Genomic DNA, 6,376 nt, shown 5'->3' with positions numbered 1-6,376 from the left:
TTAAAATTTAAGATCGTTACTTCGGAAGTGTAAACACTCACACACACACACCTCGTAACCCCCTCTCACTTTACACACACACACACACACACACACACACACACACACACACAGGTCACCGAGAATTAAAATAACTTGTCATTAGGTTCCAGGAAGAAGATCCAGTGAGTATAGGTCAGGGTGTTTGTTGACTTGGTGTGTACAATAATGCATTACGACATTCTAGCACCATTTCCTCCTCCGTCGGATCTTAGTATCGACCAAAACCTCTCCAAATGTCAGAGAGTCGTGGGATATTATTTACTGACTATTATTATTATTATTATTATTATTATTATTACTATTGTTGTTGTTGTTGTTGTTATTATTATTATTATTATTATTATTATTATTATTATTTTTATTATTATTATTGTCATGTGAACTATGGCATACCAGCACGGGGAAAATCCTACACATTCATACTGCAAAATCCACTAAAATCCCCTTATGCCATTGATGCTAAACGTATCCGTATTAAGGTTAAAATAAGCAAAATAAATTGCCAAGGAAGAGGTGGTTCGAATTCTCCAACATGGCCTCGTAACATTTACTAGTATTTTATAGGTTAAGTAAAATTTTGGCAGAGGAGAAAAATTACATTTTCCCGTACTCTCAGTGTCATGGGGAGGTTCGTATTACCTCTTCCTTAGCAATTTATTTTGCACTGGACATCTTGGCAGTAGTCTCGTCGGTTGGGGAAGCTCCCTAACACCTTTTCCAAAGTGAATTGTTTAGTTTATTACACCTTACTGTCCTCTCTTTGTTATATAAATCATTTTAAAATCGCCATACTCTATATATATATCATAAAAAAATATATTAATTGACCACACCCAAAAATAAATCGCTAAGGGCGCGTCCAGACGTGTGATGGAAGAAGTGCTGGCAGCATGTAAGCAACAGAATAACGAACAAGCTGCAAACATGTTGGGAACAGCAGCGTCCAGAACATGTTGGCAAAATCGTGATGAAGTCTCAGCTGCTTGGTTTGGACACATTTACCCAATCGCCCTCCTGCCAGTGTTTGAAGCTGCACTGAAACATGTGTGCATACCTCTGTCCAAATACTGTTGTCTACTGTACATGTACCAAACATCTTGCCAGCTGTGTTTTCAACATAAGTTGTAGGGCACGTGTGGATACGCCCAAACGAGTAGGTGTCAGGGAGCACCCTTAAGTGGCGACAGTACGAACTTTTATTTAACCACTTAACACACTCTTCTTGCATATTTGTATCAGTTTAAAATTAGTATAATTTGGATCAATAACGTTCAAGAGGATATTGTGGTGTACTGTGCAGAATAAATCGCTAAGAAAGGGACATTACGAACTCTCCAAAGCCACTGAGAAGACGACCCTAAAATTCATTGTTATTAAAAGTATGCAAAGGAGAGTATTTTTGTGTATTTACTTTTTCTAGCAATTTTGTCTACCCTATTTATCTCTCCATAGGAAACAAGAGTATTCTTCTTTACATAATCGTGAATAAAGCTGTGGAAGTGTATGGTACGTAGGAGGATTCACTAGGTCACGAAACTAGAGTCGGACATATAAATTGTTACGTCCCCGTCACCACAATCCCCACAGGCTACAACAGCAGTAGTTCAGTACAGGAAGGACGTTGCCCACTGAGTTGTTCTTCCTATGGTCAGACTTAAGATGTACAGTACACAGGATCAGCTAAGGTCTCATAAATAAACATTAGCTTCTTAGGTTCACTGACTTTATTATCCAAATATTTACTCTTCATGCTTTCCAAGTTCACTTCACTATTCTCACAAACACTGGAGCTATAGAAACTTAACTGCAATTACAGTTAATGCTTGACAACATTATTTTTCACAAGTACTGATGATATATAGACTTCAAAAACACTTCACTGTTTGTCAACAATACTTCATTATTTTCACAGGTACCGATGATATACAAACTTCATTGACACTGCACTACACTCACCGACTGACTATCTAGTCTCTTCCCCATCTTTATATTAGCTTCCTATATTCTAGAGTATTCTACATTTTTCAACAGTTCTGGTGTATTCCAGGGAGAGAGAGAGCATAATTACAACAGTTACCAACATCCAAAACATCCCAGAGTTTTCTTACATAACATTTTTAAATTATTTAGCATACAAATTTAAATTAAAATATATATTTTAACAATCACATAAATAAAACATTACAGAGAAAGAGAGCCCAAAAATTAACGTTTAACTTACGAAATAACTACGCTCACAAACAGCAGGCAAAGTGGCGACTATGACTCGTACCGGAACTTCTGTAAACATCGTGAATCAGTGAGAAACTTCGAGACCACCTAACTACCAAATCCCGCTTCTTGGCACTACCCCCTCCCTAGTTCTTTGTTGTCCCGACAAAACAACACAATGTATATAAACATAAACCTTGATCCTAATGAAACATCCAAAATAATCCTTCAGCTTATCAGGTCTTCTTCTATGCTGATTCTGACAACGTCCTTGCCCCTCCACAGTCCACCCTTCCAGGAAAGTCCTCTTCCTGATTCACTTCTTCTCTTGGGAAACTGTCACCATCCTCTTGCACTTCAGCTCCTTGGTCCTCCTCAACATCCTTGGTCGTGGGAGAGCAAAATTCCTAGGAAATGTCCCAGCTGTACTGTCCTGGCCCATGGTACTGCCACAGACGATTCACGTGCACCACCTTTGGACGAGAATTCCTGCCTCCCCGACTCTGATACGTTACATCTGATAGGCAGTCCAGCACAGTGCAAGGCCCATCTCATGGGCTCTGCAGCTGCAGTGATTGTCCCTTCTCTCGCTGACGATTATATAACCAAACTTGGTCTTTGAAGCTCAACTCAGTTGCTTTGGCATCGTACTTGCACTTCATAACCTCTCCTGAAAACTTGAGGGCTCCTCACACTTGATGATGTACCTCGGCCAGCCATTCCTGAAGATGCTTCGCATAGCTGGAGGTCTCTGTATGCAGCTCTTCAACGGGTGGTCTTCCCAGTAACAAGTCAACAGGTAAGTGTAACTTTGGCCCAACATCAGCTTTGCAGGGGTGTATCTGGTAGACTCATGGGATGCAGACTGATATGACATCAACAATGCAGGTAATTTCTGGTCCCATTCTGTCTGTCCCTCTATGCAGTACTTGGCCAGTTCTTTTCCTATGGTCCTATGTCATTTCTCCACCATCCAATCTGACTGTGGCCTTAAAGGGGTGGTCCTGGTCTTCTTGATCTCCTATAACTTGCAGCACTCACGGAACACAGCAGACTCGAAGTTTCTACCCTGGTCTGAATGTAGCTCTTGAGGCATTCCAAAACGACAGAAGAACTAGTCAACCAACAACGAAACAACTGTCGCAGCCTCTTGATCGGGGATGGCATAGGATTTTGGCCACTGTGTGAAGCAGTCCATGGCAACATATAAAACCGGTTGCCTCTTTCAGTGAGTGGCAAAGGTCCAGCAATGTCAATCGTGACTCTTTCCATCGGTGCACCCACTTGGTACAGCTGAAGAGGGGTGCAACCATGTTTCTTGAGTCCCTTCTTGGCACAATACACATCACAGGCCCGACACCACTCTTCAACATCCTGACACATGCAAGTCCAGTAGAACCTCTGTCGCAGCCTGCTTAGTTTTCTTCACTCCCAGGTGCCCACTAGTGATCTACTTATGGGACTCATCCAAGATCTCGGACCTCATCTTCGGAACCATCAGTTCCCAATACTTGCTGAGGCCATCGAGTGTCTTCCACTGACTCTCCAGTAGTCCGTTGTTCAAACGAAGAAGGTCCCACTGACTCCAGTAGCTCTTGGTCACAGGGCTTAACCTGGACACTTCTTCCCAAAATGGTTGCATTATACTTCGCTGCATTGTACTCTAGCACTAGTTGTAAGTTTGCATCATCCATATGCATCCTCTTCAGGTCTTCTTCATCTGACACTAGCCCTGTCACAACAGCATGGTGGCATCTCTTGCTAGAATTCCCATTCCTGCTGCTCTGCTTGCTGTCTGTTCTTCCATTCTCTCGCACACTATTCATCAAAGTTCTCCTGCATATCCTCAGTGGTGATTCTTCTTGGTAAAAACTGGCTGGTTGTTGCCTCTCGTCACCTGCTTTCACTAATTTACCCTCATCCTTCTCATCTGGACACTCATAGCAAAAGTGTCCCATTTCATAACATGTCCAACACCTGTTTATCGTAATCAGGGATTTCCTTGCTCTGTTCCGTTCTTGCTTCTTCTTCCATTTGTAACAATCCACCTTGTTGTGTCCCAGCTTCCTGCAGAACCAGCAATCTCCTCAGATCTTCTGTTCTCCCTTCCACTTGTTGCAGTCCACTTTCCGATGTCTTGGCTTTTCACAATACCACCAACTTCCTTAAGATTTTTCCACATCACGTACCTGCACCTGTCATGCCTTGAATCCCACACTGCGACCAGCCAGAAAGGTGGATGTACTGGACCTGATGTAGGACTCAAATGCTAGAGCCCTGGCTAGTAGTGGTACTTGCATGTTTCTGGGTTGTATCTGCATCACTTGCACTTTAAACTCTACACCATCAAGAGCATCAATGAACTGGTCCCTCAGAAGAACAGCCAACAGGTTAGGTGCTGCTCCAGGGTATGCCTTGTATGCCATACTCTCCAGGTCTTGAGCAAGCTGCTGTAGGGACTTGCCTCGAGCCCATACACAGCTCGGGAATCTTGCTCTGTAAACCTCAGTCTGGCACATGGTCCCATATCTGCACTCCAGCACTTCTACTAAGGACTGATAACTGTTCCTCTCCTTTCCTGACATCTGGCCCAGAATTTCCATTGCAGCACCCTTAAGGCTAGTATCAAGCTGTACGGTTTTCTGTCTATCATCCCAACCATTGTGAGCAGCAAGTAACTCAAACTGCGCACAGCAAGCTTCCCAAGATACTACACCATCAAATTCCTGATGTTTCTTTTTAATTGTACCCCCCATTATAGCCCTGCACTTCACTGGTTTGGGGCCTGAAAACTGGGGCATCATTATTAAGGCCTGGACTTAAATCTCCTACATACTGATTATTCAGCCCTGTAATGCAACCTTTAGATGCTTGGGATCCATCAAGAGTCACCATATGCTGTCCATATGCTCCCTGCACACTAACCTGAGGCTCAGCAGTGCAATATTTGCCTACAGCCTCAGTTCTCTCACTGATTGTCTTCACATGGTTGACTACATGCTTCAGCTGGTTATCTACATGTTGTCTGCACTCCATCACCATTACCTCACTAATCTTCAGCTTGTCATATACATGCTTCAGCTGGTCGTCTAGAAGCTGTTTGAACTCCATCAAATTATTGCTTACTTCACACTTCTGCTGCCTTACCTCAGCTTATACTTCCTCCTTCAGTCGTTCCTGTTCTTCCTTCATTTCCCCCATGAAAGCAACTATCTGTCCTTGCATCCTCACTTGTAATTCCCTCTGTTTATCCTGTAATGTCTCTTAATGTTTGTTCATGTCGTTCTTTTTGTTCGTCACATTGTGCCTGTAGTTGTTCACTCTGTGCTTGGAATTGTTCTTCGATTTCTTAATTTTTTGCCTGTAATTGTCACTTGAGTTCTTTCTGTCCTTTATTCTGTGCCTGTAGTCCCTCATTCTGTGCTTGTATTAGTACACTTTGTGCTTATAATTGTTCTTTGAGATCTATATTTTGTGCCTATAGTTGTCCTTTAAGCTCTTTCTGTCCTTCATTCGGTGCTTGTAATGGCTTCATGATTGATGCCACACATGCCTCTTCTTGTCGAGCTTGGCCTCTAGTACGTACACCTTCTGCTTCCATGTCAAATGTTAGACTCACTGCAGCATTTAAATTATCCACACTCCTGACACCAGTGTTACATCCCTCTCCCACACTGCCACAGGCCCCAACAGCAGTACAGGAAGGAGTTGCCTAGTGAGTTGTTCTTCCTATGGTCAGCCTTTAGGTGTGCAGTACACAGGATCAGCTCAGGTGTTGTAAATAAACACTGGCTTCTTAAGTTCACTGTCCTTATTTTCCAAATAATTACACTTAATGCTTTCCAACTTTACTTCATTATTCTCAAAAGCATTTGACCTATACAAACTTTACATCCTGCAGTTACATTTCACCTTCTCGCACACGCATAAGTTTTACAGTATAAGTTTTGCTGACACACGATTTTACTCCACTCCCCTTCCTGCCAGCCTGCCTGAGCGCTGCTGAAAACACGTATTCTCGCCTTATTTTCGCCACTCAAACCTCTATATATTGCCATGAAACCTACATATCTTTTTGCCGATGTTTGTTCTAGCCAATAATTAAAAAAAAAAAAATGCAGAG

Source organism: Coenobita brevimanus, chromosome 44 (assembly GCF_032717465.1).
Source record: "Coenobita brevimanus isolate Jiangsu-jjx chromosome 44, ASM3271746v2, whole genome shotgun sequence".
Classification (NCBI taxonomy): domain Eukaryota; kingdom Metazoa; phylum Arthropoda; class Malacostraca; order Decapoda; family Coenobitidae; genus Coenobita; species Coenobita brevimanus.
The sequence above is the reverse complement of the archived record's forward strand: the minus strand, read 5'-3'. Positions refer to the sequence as shown.